The sequence below is a fragment of the Budorcas taxicolor genome, chromosome 1 (genome assembly GCF_023091745.1).
Source record: "Budorcas taxicolor isolate Tak-1 chromosome 1, Takin1.1, whole genome shotgun sequence".
NCBI lineage: Eukaryota > Metazoa > Chordata > Mammalia > Artiodactyla > Bovidae > Budorcas > Budorcas taxicolor.
In genome coordinates, this window is record NC_068910.1 from 130,437,393 (window position 1) to 130,454,338 (window position 16,946).

General features: G+C 37.1%; 1 protein-coding gene across 1 annotated transcript in view; it reads left to right on the forward strand.

Moving 5' to 3' along the window:
- STXBP5L (syntaxin binding protein 5L) overlaps positions 1 to 16,946 on the forward strand; it is a 308,945-nt gene that overhangs the window by 267,365 nt on the left and 24,634 nt on the right. The gene's annotated exons all lie outside the window — the stretch shown is intronic.

Sequence of the window (16,946 nt, forward strand, 5' to 3'; positions counted from 1 at the left end):
TTAAGGTAGGATAAGCTAAGCTATGCTATGGTTTTTGGTAGGTCAGGTGTATTAAATATATTTTTGACTTTGGATATTTTCAATATATGATGGCTTTATTGGAACGTAACCCTGTCACAACTCGAGGAAGATCTGTACCTCCTGTATTCAAGGAGATGGAGGAAAGCACCAGCATCACACCCGTGGCTGATTCATGTCAATGCATGGCAAAACCAATACAGTATTGTAAAGCAAAATAAAGTAAAAATAAAAATTAAAAAAAAAAGAGAGACATGGAAAATATTTTAAAAGACCTAATAAACATCTATAAGTGAACAATATATATGAGATGAAATATATAGTAGATGAGACTGTCAGAATTGACAGTAAAAAAGAAGACAGTGCTGAATTCAATTAACCATTCAAAATTAAGCAAAGTAAGAAAAAGACCAAACTCAGTGAACAGAGAATGAGTGATCTGTTGTCCAACTTCAAGTTATCTAATAAACATGCAATAGAATTCCAAGGAAAGAAATGATGAGACAGAAAAGAATGTTTGAAAAAGTAATGCCAAAAGTCTTTCTAATTTGATGAACATGTAAATCCACAGATGAGAGAAGCTCAACAAACTTCAAGCATAACATGAAGAAAATTACACCAAAGTTTGTCATAATCAAAAGTCATTAAAAAAACAGCCAGCAAAAAATAGAAATATTAACATATAGGGGAACAAATAACAGCAAGCTTCTCCTCAAATTATACAAGCAAGAAGATAGTGGAAGAACATCTTTAAAGGACTGAAAGAAATTGTCAAACTACAATTCTGTACTTGACAAAATATCATTGAAAAGTGAAGGAAAAAAAAATTACAGACAAAAGCTAAAAGAATCCAAAACTACAAGAGATTTTATAGGAAGCCCTTCTGGAAAAAGGAAAATACCAGAAGGAAATCTAGAGCTATGCAGAACTGAAGAACACTGGAAATGGTAAATGTATGGGTAAGGAAAAACAGTTACTGACTCAGTTTATAAATATCTTTAAGAGATAACTGATGACTGGAAACACCCCAAATATTCATCAGTGGGTAAACAGTTCAGCAAACTGTGGCATACTCATATAGTGGGATACTCCTCAACAATAAAAAGAAATTAGGTCTGTGGAAACAAGACAACATGGTGCAATCTCAAAGTAATCATAGTGAAAGAAGCCAGATAAAATCAAGTGTAATTGTATGACTGCTCTAATATAAAATTATGTGAAATGTAAACTAATGTATAGTAACACAAAGTACATTAGTTGCTGTTAAGGGTAAAGGGCCAACAGGGAGAGGCAGCACAGAGGGATTAGAGACAGAAATGAGGACACTAAGCAGAAGTGATGGATATATGTATTATTTTTATTGTGAGACTAAGAACAGATTAGTGGTTGCCAATGTTATTAATTATGTGTAATATGTCAGTTATATCACAACCTGTGCTAAGGAATGTAATTGTCAAATAAGGATCCAAGAATGAGGGGGAACAATGTGTTTTTAGACATCCAAAAACTAAGAGTTTACAATCTGTAGATTCTTAGCTTACATTTAAAGTTCTAGTCAATGCAGTTAAATAGGGGAAAGATATATTACATATATGTGTTCAAAAAATGCAATAAGAAGTATACTTATAGGGAATAAATTTTTACACCTGAAATCTTAAGAGAATCAACAGGAACTAATAAAAATACAGAATGAGCATGCAGTGATGTGGCTGGTTGCAAATTCATACTCCGAAACTAAATAAACAAAAGTCAACTTTACACTTGGGAAAAACTCATTTATAATGCTATCAAAAAGATTAAATATGGAGTAATGAACTTGAATCCATAGGATCTATGTGAAAATGATTTAACCTCCATTAAAGAACATTTAAAGGACTTGTATTAATTATAAAACATACACTGCTTTCTTCCTTTTGGACAAGAAGATTTGAAATTGGTATACATTTTATACTTTAGAAATAAATAATTCCACTGAAAATAACAGTATTTTTCAGAGGAGTAAAAATTATAATTTTAAAATTCATCTGAAAAGGTATGCATATGAGAGCCAGGACAATTCTGAAAAACAAGAATCATAAATGAGGTCTAGCCTTACCAGATAGTTAAATACAATATAAAATTACATTTTAAAACATATATCTACTAATAATCATACGATTTTTGGTACTGATGTATAAAAAGTTCAATCAGTAGAACAGAAAATCCAGAAAAACACCCAAATTCATACATAAATTTTGTCATTGTAAATAAGTAGTCTTAGAGTCAAGTGCTGAAAAAGATCTAGATACATCCAAAACTTGCACATTGTTTTATTTCGTTCATTTGAATTTGAGTAAATTATTTCTGAACCAGATGCAGAAAAAAAAAAGTAGCCTTGAAAATAAGGTAGGTCATTCAAAAAGTAAATAAGGGTAGGTCATTCAATAAATGTTGGAATGACTTTAACTAGGCATCTGAAAAATAATCTCCATAAGCCAAAATTAATTCTAAATGATAAAAATACATAGAAACCATAAAAATGCTAGAAGAAAACATGAGAAATATATTTAAAAAAAATAAATAAAACTGAGATTAAAAAATATATTCTTGGAGTAAGGCTTTGCTCAGAAATAGAAACACAGATATAAAGAACAAAGTTGTGGATACCAAGAAGGTAAGGGATGGTGAAAGTCGCTCAGTCCAGTCAGACTTTTTCCCACCCCGTGGACTGTAGCCTCCTCTGTCCATGGGATTCTTCAGACAAGAATACTGGAGCGGGTAGCTGTTCCCTTCTCCAGGAGATCTTCCCAACCCAAGAATTGAACTGGGGTCTCCTGCATTGTAGGTGGATTCTTTACCAGCTGAGCTAGGGATGGTAACTGGATGAATTGGGAGACTGGGATTGACATATATACACTACTGTGTGTAAAATAGAGATATGTATAATGAGAACCTACAGTATGACACAGGGAACTACTCCATTCTCTGTTGTGACCTAAATGGAAAAAAAAAATCTAAAATGAGACATTATATCATAATTATATGTGTATATGTAATTATTTACTTTGCTGTACAGCAGAAACATACAATACTGTAAAGCAATTATACTCCAATAAAAATTAATTTTAAAAAGGCTTTGCTACAGATGGCATAAAAGTCAATACCCATGTAAAAACAAAAAAAAAATTGATAAATTTGATTATACAGAGAAAAAAAGACAAATGACAGTCTGTAATAATTTGACAAATAAGACTAGTTTCTATAATGTCGAAAGTTCTCATACATGAAAACAAGAAAAGGAAGAAAACACTAGACAAATTTATAAAGTTTAAGTACTGGTAGTTCACAGAGGAAGAAATAAGTGTCTTTAAAATAAATAATGCCATCCAACAGAGGATGAGATGGCTGGATGGCATCACCAACTCAATGGACATGAGATTGAGTAAACTCCGGGAGTTGGTGATGGGACAGGAAGGCCTGGTGTGCTGCAGTCCATAGGGTCGCAAAGAGTTAGACACGACTGACTGACTGAACAGACTGAACTGAACTGAAAATAAATTAAAAAGGTACCGAAACTCATTATTAAAGAAGTGAATGTTAAAATAGTATTTTTCCTATTACAGCAATAAATATCAAAGAATTGTATGAAGCAAAAATTGGTGAAGATGTTGGGAAACTGAAGTTCATATATACTGTTGCTGGGGATGTAAATTGGTTAATTATTTTTGGAAACCTTTTGCCATCAAAATCTAAAATGTTTATTCTTCTGCCAAGAAATTTCAATTCTGAGAATTCATTCTACAGATATAATCACACATGTACAAAGAAGTATTACTGTGGTCATTAAAGTTTGCTTTGAAGTAGTAAAGACTGAAACCCTAGGACTCATTAATAAGAAAATAGTCAAATTGTTATATAGCCCCCAAATGGAAACTTTGTCTCTATATAAACAATCAAGAATACCTATATATTATGGTCTCCAAGGCAAGTGTGAAATGAAAAAAAAATCAAGGCATGAAATACTGTGAAATGTGCTTCCCATTCTTTTGAAAGAAAAAAAAAATACAATTACAGAAGGATAATCAAAGAAAATGTTAATGCTCTGTCTAAATAAGAGGTAGTGGAGATGCAGATGCAGAGAACACTTGTGGACACAGTTGGGGAAGAAGAGGGTGGGATGAACTAAAAGAGTAGCATTGACACACATACAGTACCATGCGTAGAGTAGAAAGCTAGAGGGAGGCAACTGCATAGCACAGGGAGCTGAGCTCGGTGCTCTATGACGACCTAGAGGGCGGGGATGCGGAGTGTGGAGGGAAGGAGGCTCGAGAAGAGGAGGATATACATGTAGCTGATTCATGTTGTACAGCAGAAACCAACACAACATTGTGGAGCAGTTCAGTTCAGTTCAGTCGCTCAGTCGTGTCCGACTCTTTGCAGCACACCAGGCCTCCCGGTCCGTCACCATCTCCCGGAGTTCACTCAGACTCATGTCCATCGAGTCAGTGATGCCATCCAGCCATCTCATCCTCTGTCATCCCCTTCTCATCCTGCACCCAATTCCTCCCAGCATCAAAGTCTTTTCCAATGAGTCAACTCTTCGCATGAGGTGGCTAAAGTACTGGAGTTTCAGCTTTAGCATCATTCCTTCCAGAGAAATCCCAGGGCTGATCTCCTTCAGAATGGACTGGTTGGATCTCCTTGCAGTTCAACGGAGTCTTCTCCAGCACCACAGTTCAAAAGCATCAATTCTTCGGTGCTCAGCCTTCTTCACAGTCCAACTCTCACATCCATACATGACCACTGGAAAACCCATAGGCTTGACTAGACGGACCTTTGTTGGAAAAGCAATGTCTCTGCTTTTGAATATACTATCTAGGTTGGTCATAACTTTTCTTCCAAGGAGTAAGCATCTTTTAATTTCATGGCTGCAGTCACCATCTGCAGTGATTTTGGAGCCCAAAAAAATAAAGTCTGACACTGTTTCCACTGTTTCCCCATCTATTTGCCATGAAGTGATGGGACTGGATGCCATGATCTTCGTTTTCTGAATGTTGAGCTTAAAGCCAACTTTTTCACTCTCCTCTTTCACTTTCATCAAGAGGCTTTTTAGTTCCTCTTCACTTTCTGCCATAAGGGTGGTGTCATCTGCATATCTGAGGTTATTCATATTTCTCCTGGCAATCTTGATTCCAGCTTGTGTTTCTTCCAGTCCAGCATTTCTCATGATGTACTCTACATAGAAGTTAAATAAGCAGGGTGACAATATACAGCCTTGACGTACTCCTTTTCCTATTTGGAACCAGTCTGTTGTTCCATGTCCAGTTCTAACTGCTGCTTCCTGACCTGCATATAGGTTTCTCAAGTGGCAGGTCAGGTGGTCTGGTATTCCCATCTCTCTCAGAATTTTCCACAGTTTATTGTGATCCGCACAGTCAAAGGCTTTGGCATAGTCAATAAAGCAGAAATTGATGTTTTTCTGGAACTCTCTTGCTTTTTCCATGATCCAGCGGATGCTGGCAATTTGATCTCTGGTTCCTCTGCCTTTTCTAAAACCAGCTTGAACATCAGGAAGTTCATGGTTCACGTATTGCTGAAGCCTGGCTTTGAGAATTTTGAGCATTACTTTACTAGCATGTGAGATGAGTGAAACTGTGCGGTAGTTTTGAGCATTCTTTGGCATTGCCTTTCTTTGGGATTGGAATGAAAACTGACCTTTTCCAGTCCTGGGGCCACTGCTGAGTTTTCCAAATTTGCTGGCATATTGAGTGCCACGCTTTCACAGCATCATCTTTCAGGATTTGAAATAGCTCAACTGGAATTCCATCACCTCCACTAGCTTTGTTCGTAGTGATGCTTTCTAAGGCCCACTTGACTTCACATTCCAGGATGTCTGGCTCTAGATGAGTGATCACACCATCGTGATTATCCACGTCATGAAGATCTTTTTTGTACAATTCTTCTGTGTATTCTTGCCACCTCTTAATATCTAGAACTATCTAGAACTAGCTTATTAACGCCTAAATATTGGATGAATGAGATAACACCCACATGGAAATGGGTCTTGTGAAAGTGAAAGTTGCTCAGGCTTGTCCGACTCTATGTGAGCCCATGGACTATCCAGTCCATGCAATTCTCCAGGCCAGAATGGGTAACCTTTCTCTTCTCCAGGGGATCTTCCCAACCAAGGGATCGAACCCAGGTCTCCCACATAGCAGGCAGATTCTTTACCAGCTGAGTCACAAGGGAAGCCCAAACAGGTCTTGGCATACTCTCAAATGCTGGGAGCCACTAAGAACAAAAAAGGAGCTCAGACAATCACAAGGAATTGAAAGACCACCAAGAGCTCACGCTAGGCTGAATAATAAGGTTCATCTCCTATAAAAGGCCACTCCATCAAGCTTGGGGGAGATGACTATTTTGTCTATTGTGTAGAAACCAACACAGAGAGTGTAGGAAAATGAAGAAACGGGAACATAACTGCAACAAAAAGATAAAACTCCAGAAATAGACCATAGTGAAACAGAGATAAGTGACACAACCTGATAAAGTGTTCAAAATAGAGAACAACACACTGAACAAAGTGAGAATTTAAACAAAGAGATAGAAAATATATGAAAGTAGCTCAGATGGTGAAGAATCCACCTGCAATGCAGGAGATCCGAGTTTAATCCCTGAGTGGAAAAGTTCCCCAGAGAAGAGAACGGCTATCCACTCCAGTAGTCTTGCCTCAAGAATTCCATGGACAGAGGAGCCTGGCAGGCTACAGTCCATGGAGCCCCAAGGAGTAGGACACAACTCAGCAACTAACACTTTCACTTTCAAACAGAAATCACAGACCTGAAGAATACCATACCTTCAGAGAAGAATTTAATAGAGGCATTCAATAGTAGGCTAGATGAAGCAGAAAAAGTATTAATGACCTCTTAGGACAGGACAGTAGTTTCATGCTCACGCTCAGTCACCTCAGTCATGTCCGACCCTTTGCAACGCTATGGACTCTAACCCACCAGGCTTCTCTGTCCATGGAGTTCTCCAGGCAGGAATACACGAGTGGGTTGCCATTTCCTTCTCCAGGGGATCTTCTGACCCAGGGATCAAACACACATCTCTCTATGTCTCATGCATTGGCAGGCGGCACAGAAGAGAAGTGAACACTTTCAAACCCATTTTACAAGAGCAATACTACCATTACCAAAACCAGAAAGGACACTATAAGAGAAGAAAACAATAGGCCAATATCGCTGGCTAATATAGATACAAAATCTGCAACAAAATACTATCAAACTAAATTCAACAGTACTTTAAGAGGATCTTATGATCAAGTATAATTTATTACAGGGATAAAAGGATGGTTTGACATCTGCAAATTAATGTGATATAGCATATTAACAAAATGAAGAATAAAAACCATATAATCTTAATAGATGCAGGAAAAGCATCTGACAAAACTCAATATCTATTTTTAATAAAAATTAACAACAGAGCCTAGAGGGAATGTGCCTAAACATAATGAAGACCATATACTGAGAAGGCCACAACTAACATAATGCTTAGAAGTAAAAAGATTTTCCTCCTAGATCAGGAACAAGAGAAAGATGCCCATTCTCACTACTTTCACTGAATATAGTACTGGAAGTTCTAGCAAGAGCAATTTCAAGAAAAACACATAGAGGGCATCCAAAAAAGGAAGAAGGAAAACGTTCTCTATTTACAGACGACATCTTTATAGAAAACCACACTCTACCAAAAACCGTTAACACTAATCAACAAATTTAGCAAAATTTCAAGTATAAAATCAATATGTAAAAGTCAATTGCATTTCTATACAACAAAGATTAGAGAAATTAAGAACACAGTTCCATCTGTAATTGCACTTTAAAGAATAAAGTATTTAGGAATAGATTTTTCCAAGGAGGTAAAAGGTCTGTACATTGAAAATAAAATATGAAAGAAATTGAATAAGACAAAAAATGAAAAGATATTCCATGCCAATGGATTGAAAGAATTAATATTTTGAAATGTCCAATATAGATTTAATGTAACCACCTATGGAAATTCCAATGGTATTTTCCACAGAAATAGAACACAAAATTCTGAAGTTTGTATGGAACTTCAGAAGACTCCTTTATAGTCAGAGCAATCTTGGGAAGGAAGAACAAAGCTAGAGGCATCACACTTCCTGGTTTCAAAGCTTTATAATAAAGCTATAGCAGTCAAAACAATATGGTATTGGCACAAAAACAAACATATCAATGAAGCAGAAAAGAGAACCCAGAAATGAAGTCATGCACATATGGCCAACTGATTTATGACAAAGAAGCCTAAAATATACAATAAGGAAAGTATTCTTTTCAATAAATGGTGCTAGGAAAACTGGACAGTTAAAGAATGTAACTTAACTTCTATCTTACACCATACAGAAAAGCAACTCAAAATGGATTAAAGACTTGAACATAAGACCTGGAACCTTAAAACTTCTAGAATAAAACATAAGCAATATGCTTGTTGACATCAGTCCTAGCAATATTTTTTTTTGGATCTGATACCTAAAGTAAAGGCAACAAAACCAAAAATAAACTACAAACTAAAAAAAGCTTCTGTACAAGTGAAACCATCAACAAATGAAACGGAAACCTTCAGGATGGGAGAGAATATCTGTAAATCACGCATCTTCTAAGGTATTAAAATCAAAATATGTAGAGGTCATAGAACTCAACAACAAAAATCAAACAATCTGATTTAAAAAATGGGCAGAGGAACCAAATAGACACTTTTCCAAAGATGACATGGAAATGGCTAACAAGTTCATGAAAAGGTGCTTAACAGCATTAATCATTAGAGAAATGCAAATCAAAACCATAATGAGATATCATCCTAAACATTTTAGAATAGCTGTCATGCCATTTGCAGCAATATGTGGACCTAGAGATTATGATACTAAGCAAAGTAAGCCAGACAAAGAGAAACATCATATGATACCACTTCTATGTAGAATGTTAAAAAAAAAAAAAAAGATACAAATGAACTTATTTACAAAACAGAAACAGACCCACAGAATACAAACAAACTTATGGTTACCAAAGGGGGAAAAGAGGGAGGAATAAATTGGAAATTAACAGATATATACCACTATATATAAAATAGATAACCACAAAGGACCTACTGTATACCACAGGGAACTGCACTCAATATTTGTAATAACCTATAACAACAAAGAAGGGTAAGCACTGAAAAACTGATGCTTCTGAATTTTGGGGCTGGAGAAGATGCTTGAGAGTCCCTTGGACAGCTAGGAGATCAAACCAGTCAATCTGAATGGACATCAACCCTGAATACTCATTGGAGGGGCTGAAGCTCCAATAATTTGGCCACCTGATGCAAAGAGTTGACTCACTGGAAAAGACCCTAATGCTGGAAAAGATTGACGGCAAAAGGAGAAGATGGTGGCAGAGGAAGAGATGGTTGGATAGCATCACTGATTCAATGGATATGAACTTGGGCAAACACTGGGAGATCGTGAGGGACAGGGAGGCTTGGCATGCTGGGGTCCATGGGGTTGCAAAGAGTCAGACACAACATAGTGAGTGAACAACAACAACACAAGGGAGAAGAATCTGAAAAACATATGTATATATACACATACCTGTACCACTCTGCTGCACACTTGAAACTAACACACCACACTGTAATAAGAACAGCTATTGTCAATTGACAAATACCTGAGAAAAGAAGAGAAACAAAAGGCAAAAGAGAAATGGAAAGATTTTTTCCCCCTTTGAATGCAGAGTCCCAAAGAATAGCAAGGAGAGACAAGAAAGCCTTCCTCAGAGATCAATGCAGAGAAACAGAGGAAAACAATAGAATGGGAAAGACTAGAGATCTCTTCAAGAAAATCTGAAATACCAAAGGAACATTTCATGCAAAGATGGGCACAACAAAGGAGAGAAGTGGTATGGACGTAACAGAAGCATAAGAGATTAAGAAGTGGCAAGAATACACAGAACTATACAAAAAAGGTCTTAATGACCCACGTAACCACGATGGTGTGATCACTCACCTAGAGCTGGACATCCTGGAGTGCAAAGTCAAGTGGGTGGGCCTTAGGACATAACACTGCAAACAAAGCTAGTGGAGGTGCTGGAATTCCAGTTGAGCTATTTCCAGTCTTTAAAGATGATGCTGTGAAAGTGCTGCACTCAATATGCCAATAAATTTGGAAAACTCAGCAGTGGCCACAGGACTGGAAAAGGTCAGTTTTCATTCCAATCCCAAAGAAAGGCAATGCCAAAGAATGCTCAAACTACCCCGCAGTTGCACTCATCTCACACGCTAGCAAAGTAATGTTCAAAATTCTCCAAGCTAGGTGTCAACTGCATGTGAACTGAGAACTTCCGGATGTTCAAGTTGGATTTAGAAAAGGCAGAGGAACTGGAGATCAAATTGCCAACATCCACTGGATCATAGAAAAAGCAAGAGAATTCCAGAAAAACATCTACTTCTGCTTCATTGACTACACTAAAGCCCTTGACTGTGTGGATCACAACAAACTGTGGAAAATTCAAGAGATGGGAACACCAGACCATCTGACCTGCCTCCTGAGAAATCTGTATGCAGGTCAGGAAACAAGTTAGAACTGGACATGGAACAACAGACTGGTTCCAAATAGGAAAAGGAGTACGTCAAGGCTGTATATTTTCACCCTGCTTATTTAACTTCTATACAGAGTATATCATGCAAAATGCCTGGCTGGATGAAGCACAAGCTGGAATCAAGATTGCTGGGAGAAATATCAATAACCTTAGATATGCAGATGACACCACCCTTATGGCAGAAAGTGAAGAACTCAAGAGTCTCTTGATAAAAGCAAAAGAGGAGAGCAAAAGAGCTGGCTTAAAACCCAACATTCAGAAAACTAAGATCATGGCATCCAGTCCCATCACTTCATAGCAAATACATAGGGAAACAACTCAAACAGTGAGAGATTATTTTTCTGGGCTCCAAAATCACTGCAGATGGTGACTGCAGCCATGAAATTAAAAGTTGCTTGCTCCTTGGGAGAAAAGCTATGACACCCTGGACAGTGTATTAAAAAGCAGAGATACTACTTCACTGACAAAGGTCTGTCTAGTCAAAGCTATGGTTTTTCCAGTAGTCATGTATGGATGTGAGAGTTGGACCATAATGAAAGCTGAGCACTGAAGAATTGATGCTTTTGAACTGTGGTGCTGGAGAAGAGTCTTGAGAGAGTCCCTTGCACAGCAAGATCAAACCAGTTAATCCCAAATGAAATCAGTCCTGAGTATTCAATGGAAGGACTGATACTGAAGCTGAAGCTCCAATACCTTGGCCACCTGATGCAAAGAACTGACTCGTTGGGAAAGACCCTGATGCTGGGAAAGACTGAAGGTGGGAGGAGATGAGGATGACAGAGGATGAGATGGTTGGATGGCATCATCAACTTGATGAACATGAGTTTGAGCAAGATCTGGGAGTTGCTGATGGACAGGCATGCCTGGCGTTCTGCAGTCCATGGGGCTGCAGAAACAAAGAGTTGAACATGACTGAGTGACTGAACTGAACTTATTATCAAGAATATGAGATAAGTATCTTTTTTCTGAAGATGTAGAGGAAAAAAAACCAAAACCTCGTGCACTCTTGGTACACAAATTAGTGCAGCCACTATGGAAACAATTTGGCAGTTCCTCAAAAAATTAGAACTACCATATGATCCAGCAATTCTACTTCTAGGTATATATCCAATGTAAATGAAAACAGTCTATTAAGGCATACCTGCATTCTGATGTTTACTTCAGCATTATTCACAATAGCCAAGATAAGCAAACAAGCTAAGTGTCCATCAACACAGGAATTGATAAAGCAGATACACTTACTCAGAGGAATGTTATTCAGCCACGAGAAAGGTTGAAAGTGTGGTATTTGCCAGAAAAATGGTGGACCATGTGGTAGACATGATGTGATGTGAAATAAGCTAGAGAGAAGAAGCAAATACTGCATGGCATCACGTTTATGTTGACTCTACAAAAAAAGAAACATCAACTTCAGAACAGACAGTTGAATAGTGGTTGCCAGGGATTGGTGAGTGGGAATAATAGGAGAGGTATATAAAAGGGTAAAGACTCTCAGCTGTAAGATAAGGTCAGAGGACCTAATGTAAATAGGGTGAGTATTTTTATAACACTGTAATATATAATTGAAATTTGCTAATAGAACCCTTCTAATAGGATAGAACTTGTATTCTCACCAAAAATAAATGTGTGAGGAGATGGGTGTGTTAAATAGATTATGAGAATTTTCCCTAATGTATATGTATACCAGATCTACTCAATGTACACTTTAAATCTCTTACAATTTTGTATGGCAATTATACTAAAGCTAAAAAATTTAAAAATACTTGCTATTCCAGGTTAGAAAGTGACAGAGCCTAAGGCAGTATTGTCATTAAGAGATAATTTTCTCAGAGACTGGAAATTTGGTCCCAAATAGTTTTTAAACCTTCACTTAAATGAATGCAATAGAAACTAAACTTGAAAAAACAAAAGGGAAATTATTAATAAAGAAGAACCTTTTTGAAACTTTGGATTGCAGAGGGTAAACATGAATGAGTATATAAACATGTAAAAAATCAGTCATGAAAACTTTGCTATAGAAGAGCCAGATTAAAACTGGGAATAAAAATCAAACTAACTTCAAGAGAGGTCTGTGATTTAGTCACTTTGGATCTTCAGCTTAAAGTTCTTCAGAAAAGTGCCCTCAAGAGCTTAAAAACCTCAAAAGTGTCAGCACAAAGGGAAAGATGATATTTCCTTATCTGATAGTCAAAAACTGAAATAAAGGTAAAAACTACACTCAGTTTTAGTGAGTATAATAGCAGAGATGCCCTACTATGTCAGGTCAGCAGTAGCACAGCTCATAGTATATAGGCCCCTGCATCATCAGCATCATCTAAAAAGGAACTAATTCCAGTATGGCTGGGTATTGTTTTTGGCTGCAAACCTGAGTATAACTCACAGGTTCTCCCTGAGATTGTGAACTGCCTAATATACTTTAATAAATTATTTTCCTACTTAAAATTAATCAAGCAAACAACATTAAGTCAATGAACCAGCTTGTCCTCCAACCAACTCATTACTTACTAATGAGTAAGAAGGGAGGGAGTGAAAGAAGAGTTTCGTCTTAACTATTAATATAAAAGTAAGCAAAGGTAAAGGTAAGTAAGTTTTCAAGTATTTTAACCAACTGTTTGATATTAGCTATATTTTATATAGCCAATATTATGTAAAAAGCCAGAGTCTTTTTACATTTAAAAAGACTCCTAAAGATTCCAAGCTAAAGTCTTTTTACATTTATTTTCCTGAGTTTTAAAATCCAATGCTTCTTTTGATTTAGTCTTATGTTCAACATTTATTTCACCATAGACTCACCCCTGTGGCATAAGCATAATACTAATTTTCATTTTCTAGGAATTGTATGGTATAGTAAAAAGTTTAACTAGACTAGTGTACCAAGTATAAAATTAAATCTTCATTTACATACTCCTATAAAACTTTGTCAAGGACTATGTTAAAAATAATTTAAACTGGAAACAGTAAGTAGGTCATTGTTGTACTTTATACAATATATACACTAAATCAAATCTTGATTTAGAGATACAAGAGAATCAGCTAATTTAAAGAAAACTTGTAATTTCTTTTTTTAGACTTGAAAAGCTTTTTGTACAGTTTCCCATTTGTTTTAATCTGCTTATTGCTCTAAGGTTGAAGTTTTTAAAATGTTGAATTTTCTATAAATGGCATAGAGCACTATAGCTGAGCTAAAACATTATTGTAATCAGAAAGCAACTGGGAAACAAAAACCATTCTAGTGATATTACGCAGAAAGTGATTTAATACAAGAAACTAGGTGTTTATCAAGTCACTGAAAGATTGGAGACAACCCTAAGGTTGGCCTACACGTATGACTTTCCGAATAAGGCCATCAACAGATACATCAAGGAAGCAGACAACTTTGCTACTGTTAGAATCAGAAGACTACTACCAATCAACTGTTGAACTGAAGACCACACTTTTATAAGATCAGGATTCTACTACAACTGCCTCTTGACATACAAAAAGCTTGCAACTGGACGCTGGAATGTTGCTTTCAAAAATAAAGCAAATCTCCATTGCAGTAACACCAAAGCAGCAGAAAGATTGCTTCCATTTCAAAACCACTTGTCAAACTTTTTGAGGCCCTAACCCACCATGCACTATGTAAAAAAGGCCACCATGCCATGAGGAAGCCCAAGCCTCCTAACAAAGTCACTACTGACAGTCCCAACTGAGTTCAACCTTTGAGTCATTCTAACCCAGGCATGTGGGTAAAGAAGCCTGCTAAAGATTCCAAGCCCTCAGTCATTCAAGTATTCCTAACTAATGCCCCAGACATCATGGAAATAATATCCCTACCTTGCCTTAGTTTAACTCCTTGCTGTCACAATCTGTAAGGATAATAAAATGATTGTGGTGCATGCTAAGTCGCTTCAGTCATATACTCTTTGCAACCATACGGACTGTAGCCTCCCAGGCTCCTCTGTCCATGGGATTCTCCAGGCAAGAATACTGGAGTGGGTTGCCATGCCCTCCTCCAGGGGATCTTCCTGACCCAGGGATGAAACCCACGCCTCTTATGTCTCCTACATTGGCAGATGGGTTGGAGTGGTTAGCCATGCCCTTCTCAGGGGATCTTCTCAAACCAGAGATTGAACCTGCAGTTCCTGCATTGCAGGTGGATTTTTTACTGCTGAGCCATCGAGGAAGCCCAAAATGATTTTTAGTTTACATTTATTAACATTTGGAGTGGTCTGTATGCAAAGAGCTAACTGAAACACATGATATAAGATTCAACAAGCATTTCAGAAACATTTTTAAAGACTATAATATTCTATTATGTGATACATTGGAGAAGGCAATGGCACCCCACTCCAGTACTCTTGCCTGGAAGATCCCATGGGAGGAGCCTGGTAGGCTGCAGTCCACGGGGTCGTGAAGAGTCGGACACAACTGAGCGACTTCCCTTTCACTTTTCACTTTCATGCATTGGAGAAGGAAATGGCAACCCACTCCAGTGGGAGAATCCCAGGGACGGGGGAACCTGGTGGGCTGCTGTCTATGGGGTCACACAGAGTCGGACACAACTGACATGACTTAGCAGCAGCAGCATGTGATACACAGCACAATGTACGTATAAGTTTATGCTGAATTGTAAAGGATAGCTGGCTTCCAATTTTTTTCTCTTACTAAAACTACAGTGAATAATTTTATCAATAGAAGTTTTTGTATTTAGTATCATTTCTTTAATATAAATTTTCACAATGACTGTGTCTGGGCTATAACCAAATTTCTTCATAAGTGTTTTATAGTATTCATATCTGTGTTGAATATTTACTGTATTAAGAAAAAAATATTAAGCAAATTGACTTTATTATATTAAACAATTTAAGCAACAAAAAAAAATCCTTTAAGTTAATCAGCCCTATTGAAGACAGAAGAATATGGCCAAAGACTCTGAGCTGCCCAGATATGGTAATGTCAGCCAGACCTCATGAGTCAACCACAAGATGGGGAAAATTGGGCCATACATGGGGTAGGGAAAAAAAAGACCATCATGTTGAGTAATCTAATAATTGATACTACCCTATTATAAGCTCAAATGAAACAATGTTCACAAAAAACAGCCACCAAAAGATAGTAATAGACAGGCACTTTCACTTAGCAAGTCCAAAGAGTCCTGGCTAGGTGAACAAATTTTACTATTTTCAGAGTTCTGCCATGTATTCTTGAACCTAGATAAGTGAGTGTGAAGAGGGTTGTAACTCATCCCAAATTACTCCAAATAAGCCCTAAAACAAGCTTTCACACCTGGGTATATCCTAACTGATATGCCCAGATCAGCATGGCTTATATTTGCAGTTTGTATCCCTAAAGTAATTGCCATTTTCTAACTTACTCTGTGTCTTTGTTGGTACCGGCTGTTGCCCTCAGTGTTTTTCCTATTTATAAGACTAGATTTAATAGTGAAGGAGAGGCAGAACTCTTGACTTCTGCTTCCCCATAGCTAACTTATCATGTGATATTTATGCCTTTCTGTCTGAGAAATCTGTGTTAACATGGAAGACAACTGGTCCCAAGAGACTAGGAGCTCAATGGACATTACATAAGCTACTCCTAAACCCTCCTAAATACATCATCAAAATTGCTAATCCTTACCAAATATATTAGCTGACCCAATAGCCTAGTTTTTAAGCATACAGACACTATGTGAGAAAAATCTGGATTAGAATCCTGACTCCATGAGTACTGCTTATGTAACATTAGACAATTTTCTGAACATTTTTTGACCTTCATTTTCCTCATCTGCAAAATCAGGATAGAGCACCTACCTCGCATAGTTGTTGTGAAGATCAAATCAGTAATGTGTATAAAGTGCCCGGTACTGAAGTATTCAATAAATGTTAACTCATTTAAAAAAACAGTAAAACACACTAGTGCATTTAAATGGTGAAACCAAATTCTCATCTTTGCACTAACTACAAGGGGATTCAGAGAATGTGTATTTTAAGTTTTCAAATTCCTCAATACAGAAAAGCTGTAATGGAGTGGATACTGAGTGCCAGTTCCCATGTCCAATATGAACGTTAAACATAATTCTTCTGTTTAACTCTGTCCTTTGAATAACCAAAGAAGCACATTTGAGGCTGGTGCACGGGGATGATCCAGAGAGATGATATGGGGTGGGAGGTGGGAGGGGGGTTCAGGATTGGGAACTCATGTACACCCGTGATGGATTCATGTCAATGTATGGCAAAACCAATACAGTATTGTAAAGTAAAATATAGTAAAAATAAAAATTAAAAAAATAAAATAAAGTGTATTCTGAATATTGTTGAT